Below are 15086 nucleotides of genomic sequence, written 5' to 3' on the forward strand. Positions count from 1 at the left end.
AGTCTTGGTATGGCAACTGTCTCATGCATGGACCTTTTTCCTTATGTAATTAATGAACTTACACATTATTTGCACATAAGTATATGTAGCCTTAGTTTGGGCTCCCGCAGAAACAGCCTGAGATAGGGATTTGAGTGCAGGTGGTTGATTCAGAAGGCACAGGCCAATCAGCAAAAGAGTGGGGCAGTGAGGCAGGAGGAAGAAGGTGGAGATAAAGGGTGCGATCTTAGGCAGCACCCACAAAGGCCGCTGGAGCTTACCTGGGGGTGAACTGGGAAACACAGCTCAGAATCACCAACGCACCTCTCAGTGGGGGACCCGAGGCATTCACACACCAACCCATTAGTCAGTGGCTGACAGACACTGGGGGGTGAGGGGAGAGCCACTGAGGACAGACACACACACCTTGGTAGGTGGAAGTCAGCTGGGGCACATGAAAAAGTGGGCCCACAGCAGTGTTTCTCAATCTTTTTTAAAATCAGCACCTGAAGTAGCCTTTTACAGCAGTTTTTCCTAAGTGTTCCTACCCCTGTGAAATTTTAATACCACATATATCTGTTTATGTACTGTGATCCTTTATTGAGGGCGGGTCACAAACCATTAAAATATGCAAGATTTTTTTTGTCCCCTGTATTAGGGTTTCTCCAAAGGAACAGAATCAGTGGGTCTGTGTCTGTGTGCAAGTATGACTTCATTCTGATATCTGTCAAAATACATAGAGTCATATATATATAAATATACATTATATGATGAAGATTTGGTTTTTGCGACTATAGGGCCTGACAAGTCCCAAGATCTGCAGTCAGCAAGTTGGAGCTCCAGGAGAGTGGATGGGGGAGGTTCCGGTTGGAAGGCCAGCAGGCATGAGGCCCAGCGAGAGCTGATGTCTCAGTTTGAGTGTGAAGGAAGGCAACGACACAAGCCCCGGCTCAAGGGAGTCAGGCAGGAAGGACCCCCTCTTGTGCCGGAGAGGAGTCCTCTGCCACGCCGAACACAGTGGCCTTCTCTTGGGCTCATCCCACTCCAGCAGTTTTTCTCTCTGCACCACATTTTTTTTGATTCCCTTTTGTTTTTCTTTTCTTCTTCTTCTTCTTCTTTTGTGTGTGTGTGTGTGTGTGTGTGTGTGTGTGTGCGCACACAGGGGGTCAGATTTTTTATTCATACAGGCCTTCAACTGATGGGATGTGGCTCACCCACTTCAGGGCAAGCAATCCACTTTACTTGGTCTACCAGTTCAAATGTTAATGTTTCACAGAAACACTCTTACCGACACACCCAGAATAATGCTTGACCAAAAGTCTGGGCACCCTGTGGCCCATCAAGTTGACACATAAAATTAACCATTATACTGCTCCCAGGACCAGTTTTATCCCGACTGTAGGAGACGGTACTCTTATTGAGCATGCGGTTCAAGTGGCCTGGGCAGGGCACAGACAGCAACTGAATGTGTATACCTCAGGCCCACACCATCCAGCACGACTCTCTCTGTCCGTGCTCACCAAGACAGTCGACCACTGGAGCTGGAATGGTGGATCCTCAGGAACAGAGGGAGAGCCCACCCCATCACTTCATTTCTCGGGATGAAGAAGTCCTGCGGAAGACAGCCAGAGATGGGAGAGGGTAGGGCAGATTTGAAGCAAATGCTTAACTTTGACAATCAATCCCAGCAAAAATTAAGCTCTGGTGTTCATTATTTTCCAGGATCCCTATGCAGTTTCAATGTACCCAAAAGGAGCCCCGGCACCAAGTAGCTCCCTGCTGCTGAAATCAGGTCTCAGAGAGGATGTGAACATCCCTCTCTGAGCCTGAGTCCCACTGCAATCTCGCACCAATGTCAAGTTAACTTCGCATGTTCCAAAGTCGAAAAGCAGTTGAACAGATGGCGGCTGACACCTTTCTCAGGAATCCTGGAAACCCACCAGTCTACCCACTGAGGCGCACACACACACACACACACACACACACACACACACACACACACACAAAAGAAGAAGAAGAAGAAGAAAAGAAAAACAAAAGGGTGCAGAGAGAAAAACTGCTGGAGTGGGATGAGCCCAAGAGAAGGCCACTGTGTTCGGCGTGGCAGAGGACTCCTCTCCGGCACAAGCCAGGAGCCTAGGAGCAGGGCAGGGCTCCCTCCGAGCGGGACAGGCTGCTGCAGCCAGGACACGGAGCTCAAACAGTGCTCACTGGGGACGCTCGTTCCCGCAAAGGTTCTGACGACAAGTTAGAGGAAAGCATTCCAGATTTTTTTGCTTGCCTTGAAATAACAGAATTTCTTCCAGGATCTAAATGGAAGCTTCATTGGTGAAAACTCAATCACAGAAAATGTGAAGAGAAGAAAAGGAAAAGCATTGCAATATGGCACACCTACTTTTTCCTTTTGAGAGCATAACATGCTACAAATTATATCCAGACATTATCCCTGAAGGGCAAGCAAGAAAGTTTTTTTCCACTGTTTCCTCGTTAGGATAAAGAAAAAAAATCTAAGCAAAGAATGTCTTTTGGGGGTGGGAAAGAGGAAAATAGCTTTAACCAAGAAGGAATACCTTGGTCACGTCTATATACCTGCTTTTATGCCAAATGATTTCAGATTTTATTTAAAAAAGGGGCAATGATTGTTGGATATAAGCCAAGACCTATGCCAAATTCTTTCCACTTTTATTAAATTGGAGACATAATGTCTATATTACATTTGTTTTGGTAGTAAACTCACCTTTCAGCCTCAGTGACAGTTTGAGGTTGACCCCATACAACTTACTAAAAATTAAACTACTGAAGCTGAGTTGTTCTGGTTCTTTAGTTACTGCAAATTTAAGATATTATAGAAACCATCATAGGAACAGGAGAGAATCCTACAATATGGCTCATATCATTGATTTAGGTCTAGAATCTTATAGAACATCAATCCAACTCAATCCCTTCTTTTTATAGAAGCAGAAACTGTATCCAGCACGGTGGAATGACTTACTGCAGGTTACCAGCTGGCTGGCAGCAGAGAACTGGGGAGAATGCAGAGCAGGCCCGCTTATCCCCCCAACACAAAATGAGAAAACTAGCCACCGGTCCACTGAAAAGTCCACTAAATGGAAACAAATTGGCATTTTAGAAACTTTACGATAAGGAACTCAGCACTGTGACAAGGGGAGGTGGCTTGAAAAATGGCAGTACGTGGGGGTGAGCTTTACATTTCTTTGCCTGGTAAAGAAGTGTCCAGGGGAGTCATCAGAAGGATGTTAGGACGTCTCCCTGCCAAAACCCTCCCCAAACACAGTCAAATCCCACACACCTGTTTTCAGATGCTTGCAGATCCGGAGTACAGGTTTTGTTTCATTTCACAACTAAAAAGTGGCTTTATCTGCACAACGAAGTGACACGGTTATCCCCAGTAAAGTAAAATTGTAGAGCTATAGACACAGTGAAAAGCAAAGCTCAGTGTGCTGGCCAAGATCTCCTGTAGCGAAGGAAAGAGCTGGAGTTGGGAAGACTGAACATGCCTGACAACAGATCTTGTACTGAAATGAGTTTTGATAGAATCTTAAGAGACTTGCGTTGGCAGAAACCAAATTCGGAAAGGTTTACATGAGATGATCTTTTGACAGACAGAAAGGAAATATTAGACTTTCTTTGCTTTTATTTTTAGGTAAAAAACAAAGAATAAATGAATTGTTATGAGTTGCCAATATGTGGACATCACTACTGCTCTGCTTTGGTTAAACACGCCCAGTATGTAAGGTACCAGAATTCTGTGCTGTAGGAGTGAAGTCTCATCCTATTATGTTGCCGTCTAACTGCCATATTAAGTGGCTTCACACGTTACAATACCTATTTTATTAGTGAACTAACAAAAGACAAGTGGAACTTCTGGATGCTAATGAAAAGTTATTTGGACAAAGGCTCCTACTTTCATTTTCACATCTAAAAATGCTGATAAAATTGATTTATAAAATTCTTCTCAAAATATCAAGAAATTAGCAACATAGGAATTACAAGGTAACTGAAAATTGCTGAAATAGTAAGAACCTGAACACCCTTTTTCTTAGGTGGTTTGCTGAGCCAAGTACATGTCAGAGTTAGATTTTACAGTCTCTTGAGTCAAGAGGAACAGAAATCAAACCATAATAGACCCTCCTCCCAAATAAACTTGGACCTTAAAGGGATATAATCTCAATGTATGGATGATCCAGAAGTGGAACAATATTTGCATGGATTTGAAGTTCAAAGTAAAACTGTTTGGAAGGACCAAAACCCTGATAACTGTGAATTGCATTTGAAAGAATTTCAGACTCTAGTGCTTTGAGGTATTTAGCACAAATGCAGATCTTGTAAGTAATGCTCCTTCCTTCTAGATTTTAAATTATTCATACAATTTTTCATGACAAAAAGCAGTACCTGACTAAATATAATCAAGCAAGCACATAGGAAAATAGGTACCATGAATAAAAACAATCCGTAGCAGCATAAAATAGAAACATCCAAATACTTCATATATTGGAATTGACATAGATCATAAGACAAGTATGCTTACTATGTCTAAAGATTAAAGACAACCTAAAATACATACAGGGAAAGCCCTAGAGGGTCAGTTTTTAGAGTTCATGACCCTTGCCTTCACCCAGTATTTGGCCTCTCCCAGGTTCAACCACTGTTCTCAGTTGGCTTTCCATGCTTCCAGTAAATTCCTGTTGGGATTCTGTCTTCTCAGGTATATAAAATGTCATTCTGTTCCTTCTTTTTTCTTCTTCCCACACAAACTCCAATATCATGGAGATCTTAGGGTCATTGGTAGTTTGTCTACACTCACTTGTATTTGAACTGGTGAACATCTTGTCACCAGTTTTGTTGTAATCGTCTGTAATCATGTAGAGATATACATGGTTTCTACCAAGTTCAAGGATTGAAATGGTGAGCTCAGTGGCTGCATCAAAAAACAGACAGGACATGACCAAAGAAAGAATAGAATGAAATGGAAAATATGTTAGAGGACATTTTCCACAATGCAGCACAAAGGAGGAAAAAGAAAATGCAGAATAGAGGTATAACAAGAGATGGAAGATAAACAGAGAAGTTCTAATGCCCATTTAAGCAGAGTCCCTAAAGGAGAGAATAGAGAGACTGATGCAGGGAATGTATTTGAAAAGATAATGGCTGAGAATTCAGAAAACAATGAATTCTTCCATGTGAATTTCAAGTAGTACAAATAAAAGAAACCTATATATATTATAGTGAAACAGCATCACATGAAAAACAAATAAGTAGTTATAAAGGAGCCAGAGTTAAAAGATATACTTCTTTCAAAGGAGTGGCAGACTGACAGATGACTTATCAACTGTAACAATGGAATTCACAACAGCTGAATCATACCTTCAATGGCTGAACAAAACTGACTCCAACCAGTATGCTAACACTGAGAGACAATATCTTTCAAGGGCAAAATAACTATAGTTTTATAAAATGACACATGCTGTGACTTTACCACTAGTAGACTTTCATTAAACTCAAAAGGCAGAAAGAAATTGATCCCAGAAAGAAGATAAAGAAGGAACAAAGAGCCAAGAAAGTGGAAAATATGTGGCTAGTTCTAAACAAACACTGACTGTATAAAATAATGATAGTGTCTTGTGTGTTAAAAAAAAAAGAGAGAGATTAGGGAGAAATTGCAGTGGTGCAGCTCTTTTCTTGCTCTTAATCTCTACATGATAACAGGCAACATTTACAACAAAACTGGTGACAAGATACTCAGCAGTTCAAATACAAGTGAGTGTAGACAAACTACCAATGACCCTTCCACAGACAGAGTCTGTGGGGGAAGAAGAAAAAAGGAGGAACAGAATGACATTTTATGTACCTGAGAAGAGCAGAACCACAATGGAAATTTACTGGAAGCATAGAAAGCCAACTGAGAACAGTGGTTGAAACTGGGAGGGGCCAATATTGGGTGAAGGCAAGGGTCAAGAACTCTAAAAACTAACCCTGACTTTCTCCATGGACGTGGCCCCATGGGAAAGTGCTGGGAATGGAAATAAAATTTAGCCAGGTATGGACAATGCAGATGAAGAACAGAGAGGGTCCAGACCAAAATAAGAGTGGAGACAAGAGACAGGACATTTCAGAAAATAAGCCATCTAGATGTTTGATACTACCCAAAAATGCCAGAAGAGAGAGCTTTATAATGGATTGAAAAATTTCCTCATCCAGGGTCTTAGCTTGGGCTGCTCTAAACAAAATATCAGAAATTGGGTGGCTTATAAACAATAGGAATGTACTTCTCACAGTTCTGGAGGCTAGAAATCTGAGATCAGGTGCCAGCATGGTTGAGTGAGGGCCCTCTTCCAGGCTGATGGCTGCTAACACTTCTTCCTGTGTCCTCATTTGGTGGAAGGGGTGAGGGAGATCTCTGGGGTTTTTATAAGGGCACTATTCCTATTCTTGGGGGCAGAGCCTTCATGACCTAATCATCTACCAAATTTCCCACTCCATTGGACATTAGGGTTTGAGCACATGAATTTGGGGGGCACTAAAACACTCATTCTATAGCATCTTGCTTCATTTTAAAAGTCAGGAAAATGAACTTTCCCTAGAATTCAGCAAGAGAAAAACCAATAAGGCTAAGTTCTGTACAACGTTAGAATTTTAAAAGTGAAAATAAGGAGCAAAAACATCAAAAACACAAAAATGGTATGCCCACAAAATAGATGACCAATCTCCTATTTCAAAGCAATCTAAAAAAAATTAAGAAAATGATAAAAGATGTGGAAATATATCAGAATTATAAAAACTTAGAAATGAAGGTGACAGAAATAATAAAAATAAAAGGCATTTCAGAACTCAAGACTAAATTAAAAGGAACATGAGAACGAATCAACAATACATTATGCCTTCAGAGAACAGAGGATGAAAAAAAGAAAAAGCGTTCACATGAAAAAGAAATGAAGAAAGGGATATAAAAAGATTTGGAAGAAAGTGACAAATATTAAAGATAGCAAAGAAGGCTAAACATATGGATAATAGAACACTTGGAGAAGCAAACCAAGCCAGGCTACAAAACAAATACTGATGAGTGTAATAAAAAAAAACTTGCCTAGAATTAAGGAAAAGAAAGGGCTTGAAATTACACCTCAAAAGAGGACACTGTGTACCTATGAGTATCAACCAAAAGCTGTTAACACCTAGAGATATTCTACTATAATTACCAGACTTAAAGAAATACTAAAAATATTTTGAGCATCTGAACAAAGAGACTAGAACTTGTGAGACAAGAACACTGAATTATCATCAGACTTCTGACAGCAGTACTTGATGCCAAAAGAAAATGCAGTCATATATTTAAGAAAATGTGCACCCAGGATTTGCTATCCAATAAAATTGAATTTGAAATATAAAAACAAACTGTTATCAACCTACAGGATCTCAGGGAATTGACCCAAGGAGCCCATTGTGAGATATTTACTAAAGACTAAACTTCAGACCACCCAAATGACCCTCATGGATGTATGGTGGGTACTAAGGATTAAATTTATAGTAACCTGTAGAACTAAGACTGAATGATGGCTTAATGGGGGTAAGTAAAGGCTATACTGGTCATATGAGCTGACAATATATAGTACAACCATTAAAAAATGGAGAGAAAGTAGGGAGAGCATATGCAAAAAGATTTATTTTAATGTTTTAAATAATCATATTGGTAGTACATTGGCATTTTAGGGATTTTTTCTTTTTTTTTCATTTTTCTTTTTTTTCTTTTGGTATCATTAATATACAATCACATAAGCAACATTGTGGTTACTAGATTTCCCCTATTATCAAGTCCCCACCACATACTCCATTAAAGTCACTGTCCATCAACATAGTAAGATGCTATAGAGTCACTACTTGGCTTTTCTGTGCTATTCTGCCTTCTCCGTGCCCTGCCCCTACATTATATGTGCTAATCGTAATGCCCCTTATTCCCCTTCTCCTTCCCTTCCCACCCACTCTCCCCAGTCCCTCTCCCTTTGGTAACTGTTAGTCCATTCTTGGGTTCTGTGAATCTGCTGCTGTTTTGTTTCTTCAGTTTTCTCTTTGTTCTTATGCTCCACAGATAAGTGAAATCATTTGATACTTGTCTTTCTCCACCTGGCTTATTTCACTGAGCATAATACCCTCTAGCTCCATCCATGAGTATTTTAATTTTTAAATTTGTATTCATTTTCCAAGTCTGTTGTGTGTATAAGATGGAATAAGACAAATTACTTACTATGGGAAATTCTAATGATATCATCCCTTGTATTTTTGAGAACCAGGCTTCATGGTGCAGACAAAAGAGTTATAGGTGTAACAGAGAAGAAGTTAAATGAAGTATTGGTAGTTTTAAAGTAGATCACAAGTATCAGTATTGACTTGTGAGGTATTTTATCTTTATATTTGCATACAAGACGTGAATATCATGAAATGAATGATACACATCAGAATTAGAAAAATTTGGAAGTGTCTGTGTATGTGTTTGTGTTTAGCTCCACTAAAAAGAAAACAATGACCGAGAACAATGAATATTCTAGTGCTAAAATTGTGCTCTTGAGGAACTATTTTTAATTAAAAGGAACCAGGACTTCTTGAAGAACTGACTGAATCCGCCTTGGTGAGGGGGTTCACAAGGTGACTCTGGAACATCTTGTCACATCAGATAGCAAGGAAGCTGCTAAAGACTTGTAGGATCCTGTTAAAGACTCAGAGACCAACCTGAAGATGTTCTCATGGTGACAATTTGAACTGCAGTAAAAATAATGTTTAAATTCAAGAATTCATAATAATATGGAGGAAAAAAGAACTGGTCATCCTCAGAGGATGATAGGGAACTAATTTATTGTCTTGAAAACTGCTGCGTAAAGGTAAAGACTCCAGCACTTATCCTATCTTTACTATTTGAACTGTACTACTGGGTAACCAGAGAGTAGGTAGGGAAGTGTCTTCTTACAATAGTATTACAACTATTAAATAACAAGAACAACAAAAAGATAGAATATCACCACTTTCCAACCTCCAATGAATTAGCAGATTTAGCCATTAAGCATCAATGACTATTAATACCAGAAAGAGTGACAAGTGGAGATTGTGTACCACCTCTAGTCTTGTCAAATTCTATAGTCTGGCCAAAAGCATCAAACTAGCTTCTGAATCAGCTGCCCAGTTTTCTGGAAATACAGAGAGCAGAGAAATACCTGATACTGTGAGGATGTGATTTTAAAACCCAGGCTGTGGGAAACTAAACTGCTCATCACTACTCAGTTCTACAAGATGTAAACTATAAGGAGAAGAAAACGATGGAAAAATGAGACTTACAAGAAATATCAAAAAGTTTTAATGAGCAATGCAGTGCTATGGTCTCTAGGGATGTACATTCAGTTGATAAACTATTTTTTAAGAAATGTGAGAAAATTATAAGTATAGAAATCAAGGTTGTGTTTAATTAAGAGGTGAGGAGGGAGTTATAATTGGAAAGAAGCATACAGAGACACTTCTGGGTTGTTGGCAAAATTTTCTTTCTGACCTGGATGGTATTTATCTTAAAACCTTTCATTAAGCCATATGTTTGATTCATGTGGCTTTCTGCCTGTTGGGTTTTATTTTACAATAAAAAGATTGTTGAGAAAACAAATGGAAATACATAATGATAATGTTATATGAGGTTAGGAGGAGGTAAGTGGAGTTAAAATGGTCTAAGGTCCTTATATTGTCAGGAAGAGGGTAAATAGACTAAATTTAGACTTCAACTATACACATTGTAATTTCTAGAAAACCAATGGAAAGAATAGAAATAGAATATAGAACTCCCAATGTGCTAGAAGGAAGAATTGGAATGGTACAAATAATCCAAAAATAGGCAAGAAAGGAGAGTAAAAGAGGCATGGAACAAGGTATATGGGTTGAACTGCAACCCCCAATAGACAGGTTGAAATCCTAAACCCTGGTACCTGTGAATACAACCTTCTTTGGAAAGAAGTCTTTGCAGATATAATTAGGTTAAGATGAGGTCGTGCTGAAGTTAGGATGGGCCCTAATCCAATAGGCTGTGTCCTTAGAGGGTACCCAGACACAGAGGGAACAGGCCGTGTGCCATCAGAGGCTGAGATTGGCAGCAGTAAGCCAAGAAATGCCAAGAATCAATGGCTGCCAACACAAGCTAGGGAGCGGCAAGGAAGGCTTCTACCCACAGTTGCAGAGGGAGCACGGCCCTGCGGACACCGTGATCTTAGACAGCTGGCCTCCAGGGCTGTGAGAGAGCACAACTAAGCCACTAGGGTTGTGGGACTTTGTTATGGTAGCATCATGGTCAACTTTACGTGTCCCCTTGACAGGAGCACAGGGTGCCCAGATTATTCGGTCAAACATTATTGTGAATGTTTGCATGAGGGTACTTCTGGGTGGGATTGACATTTGAACTGGCACACTGAGTGGAGCAGGTGGCCCTCCCCAGTGTGGGTGGGCCTCGTCCAATCCACTGACGGTCTGAAAAGAATAAAATGCTGGATAAGAATCATTTCTCTCTGCTTGTCTTCAAGCTGGGCCTTCATCTTCTGCTCCCTTCACACTTGGAATCAGCATGGAACTTACACCCCTGGCTCCCTTGGGTCTACAGCCTACTGAATGCAGGTCTTGGACTTCTCAGCCTCCACACCTGCATGAGCCAACTCCTTCTAAATATAAATGTGAATATGTCCTTTCAGTTCTTTTCCTCTATAGAACCCAGACTAATACAGGCAGCCCTGGGAAACTGATACACAGTAGAACTACTGGAAATCACAAAATATGATGCCCAATCTAACACAGATATAGCATAAAATATTAATGGTTAAATGTTTTAGTTAACTTACAAAGAGAGACTGATTTTTTAAAATTTCACTGTGTGGTGTTTTCACGAAAAACATCTAAAACCAAAGGTCACCAAAATTGAAATTAAAAGGTTGGAGAAATGATGAAAGAAGCTGATGAGGCCACATTAATAGCACATACTATACGCTTTAAGAGGAATAGTCTTACCAGAGATGAGACAATAACTTCACAGTGATAAAAGTCTGTACCAGAAAGATACAATAATTTTAAATGTATATGCACCTAGTATTATGTCCTCAAAATATATAAAGAAAAAACAGATAGACTTTACATAGAGACAAACTCTCAATTCAAGGTGGAAATTTTTTAACAAATGAATAAGTAACTTAAAAAGATTCCTGGAATATATTAAAAGGTTATACTATATACTATATAGAACATATACTATACTAATGCAAGCATAGCAAACTAAAGAAATTTGCAGAACAGATCCTTCTCCTACCCCTATATGAGCTATTAGCCACATTGCAAGATAAAAACAATAAGATAGTGAGATAGGAAAAGACCTCCAAACAATGTTACAATTTCCAAGAATATTCTTTTAAATAAGGGTTTTTATTCACTGTCCTTAAATGATGAACACCACCCTAAGTATGTATTATTCCTGGAGACACTGCTAATGGTTATGTGAAGTCATTGTGATTTGACACTTGAACACATATTCACTTTTAAGGAAATGGTGCTAGAACAACTGAATAATATCCACATTGTGGGGAAGGGAAAGAACTCTGTCCCCTACCTCAAAAAATTAAGGATAGAGGGATCCTAGACCTAATTGTAAAAGCTAAACCTGAAAAGTATAAAACCATAAAACAGAGGAGAATATCCTCATGACTTAGAAATCAGATTTCTTCAGTAGGACACAAAAGACTGTCCAGGAAATAAAATAATTGATAAATTGGATTTGGTCAAAATTTAAAACTGCCTATCACATCAAAAGACACTGTTACAGTGAAGAGGAAAACCACAGAGTGGGAGAAAATATTTACAGTACATTGTAACAAAGAACTTAGATCCATAATATACAAAGAACTCCTACAAGTTAATAAGAAAAACACAACTGATTTTTTTAAATGGGCAAAATATGTGAATAAGTACTTCACAAAAAAAAGATACCCACATGATCTATAAATATGTGTGCCATAATTATTCATTGGGAAATGCCAGTTAAAAACCACAATGTGATATCAATAGACAGCAACCACAGTGGTGAAAATGTAAAAGACTAAGGTCAAGTGTGAGCAGGGATTAGAGCAACTGAAATCTCACCAACTTTTGGTGCGAGTATAACAGGAAAGCTGCTTGGTGGCTTCTCATAAAATTAAACATACATCTACTTTATGAAATTTGCATATAAACATTTATAGCAAATTTATTTATAATTTCCCCAAACTGGAAACGATCCAAATGTCCACCAGTAGGGGAATGGATAAACAAATAGTGATTCATTTACGTACAGACATACCTTGAAGATATTGTAGGTTTGGTTACAGACCACTGCAGCAACGTGAGTATAACAATAAAGCAAGTCAAATGAACTTTCTGGTTTCCTAGTGCATATAAAAGTCATGTTTGCACTATGCTGTTGTCTATTAAGGGTGCACAGCATTATGTCTAAAAAAAGTGCATACCTTAATTAAAAAATATTTTATTGCTAAAAATTGATAACCATCATCTGCCCTTTCAGTGAGTCATAATCACTGATAACAGATCACCATAATAAATACAATAATAATGAAAACGTTGGAAATAACAAAACAGTTGCCAAAATATGACAGACATGAAGCAAGCAAAGGCAATTGGAAAAATGGCACTGATAGACTTACTTGACCGGGTTGCTACAAACCAATTTGTAAAAAACACAGTATCTGTGAAACACAATAAAGTGAAATGCACTAAAATGAGGTATGCCTATATTTGTACATTGGAATAAACTACACAAGAATGACCAAGAATGAAGTATTGATACATGCAACAAACTGGATTTATCTCAAAAACATTGAACAAAAGAAGGTAAATAAAGAGTATGTATGATTCCATTTATTTAGGGTTCAGGAACAGGCAAAACCAGCCCATCGTGGTCAGAATAGAGGGAAAGGGGTTCAAGTCGGTGGTGTAGGAAGATCCCTCCCTCCCTCCCTCCCTCCCAATGGAGACAACAAATTTACAACTACATATGGAACAATTTCCTCTCAAAAAGACCTGAACACTGGATGAATGGAGCCTCCACAACAAAGGATAGAAGGGCAGCACTGCAATGGGTAGGAGAAGCAGAGACATAATCTCACCAAAATAAACAAACAAACAAAAAGCTTCACTCGAAGTGCAACAATCCACAATCAGGAGGAATCCCAAAACTACAGAACTTTTCTCTGAGAAGTAAGGGGTCTCTGCTCCACATCAGCACCCCAACCCCTAGATCCTGCACAGGAGAGATGAGCCCTCCAAACACCAGGTTAGAAAAACAAAGGGATAACATTCAGGAAAATGATAGAACTGTCAGGAGTGGAGACCCTACTCTTAAAGGGCTTTGTGCACAGACTCACCCCAGGACCCAGCACAAAAACACCAACTTGAAGAGTGCCTAGACCTGGTGAAGGAGACCTGCTGACTAATCTTAAAGCATCTGCTAGAGAGGCAAGAGCTCGTTGGGATTTCTGCCAGGTATGGTGAGACTGGCAGACACCACTTTCGTTACCTCATTCTAACTTGCTAATGCCAGAGCTGGCAGGCACCACTGTGGATTCTCCCTTTAACCTTTTAGCACTGGAGGGTGTGCCCCTCTGAAGGCCCCACAGCTGGGTTGGGCAACCCCCCACCCAGCCGCCCATGCCATGGCTGTGCACCGCAACCAGACTAGGCAAGAGGCCTACCCACCCTTGTGCCACAGCAGGTGGGCCCATGCAGCTCAGACAGGGGACACCCCTTGAGCACCTGGGACTGGTGGCCAGGGTGGATAGTGTTTCTGAGCCCCTTGGGACATCTCCTGTGCAAGGCGATTCCTTCAAGGCTAGGAGAGATAGCTGATTGGTCTAATACATAGAAACACAGAGAGTCAAGCAAAATTAGGAGACAGATGAATACGTTGCAAATGAAAGAACAAGAAAAAACCTCAGAATAAAAACACCTTATTGAACTGGAGGCAATCAATCTACCTGAAAAAGATTTCAAAGCAATGGTTATAAAGATGCTTACTGAACTCAGAAGAAAGGATGGACACAGTGAGAACTTCAATAAGGAGATAGAAAACATAAGAAAGTATCAAACAGAAGTCACAGAGCTGAAGAATACAATAACTGAACTGAAAAATACAATTACTGAACTGAAGATTATAGTTCCTGTACTCTTACAAATATCTTTTTTTGTTTAGAGCAATCAGGCCTATCTCAAGAAACAAGAGTTCTCAAATAAGCAATCTATTTTACATCTGAAGAAACTAGAAAAAGACAGACAAATGAAGTCTAAAGTTAGTAGAAGGTAGGAAATAATAAAAATCAGGGCAGAAATAAATGAAATAAAGGCTAACAGGAAAATGGAAAAGATCAATGAAACTAAGAGCTGGTTCTCTGAAAAGATACAGAGTCAGCCAAAAAAGAAAAAAAAAAGAGCTTAAATAAATAAAATGAGAAATGGAAAAGAAGAAGTTACAACAGATACCACAGAAATACAAAGGATTATAAGAAACTGCTATTAACATGATTGTATCAACAAATTGAATCAACAACCTGAAAGAAATGGATACATTACTAGAAACATACAGTCTTCCAAGACTGAATCACAGTGGAATAGAAAATCTGAGTAGACAGATGTGTAGTAAAGAGATTGAATCAATAATCAAAAACTTCCCAACAATCAAAAGCCCAGGACCAGAGTTTCATTGGTGAATTTTATCAAACACTCAATTTACCAAACATCCCCAAACATTCACCTATTATTCTCAAAGTCTTTCCCTCAAGAAAGAGGAGGGAATGCTTCCAACCTCATTTTATGAGGTCAGCACTACCCTGATTTACCATCAAAATAAAGCATTTACCATCAAAATAAAAAGCCCTGCACCATGAAGGAAACCATAATCAAAACATAAAGGCAACATACTAATGAAAGATGATATTTGTAAATCATATATTCAATATGGGGTTATTATACAAAAAATATAAGGAGCTCAGATAACTCAATAATAAAAAAATACCCTAATTTTTTTTTAATGAGAGAGCATC

Source organism: Manis javanica, chromosome 18, assembly GCF_040802235.1.
Source record: "Manis javanica isolate MJ-LG chromosome 18, MJ_LKY, whole genome shotgun sequence".
NCBI lineage: Eukaryota > Metazoa > Chordata > Mammalia > Pholidota > Manidae > Manis > Manis javanica.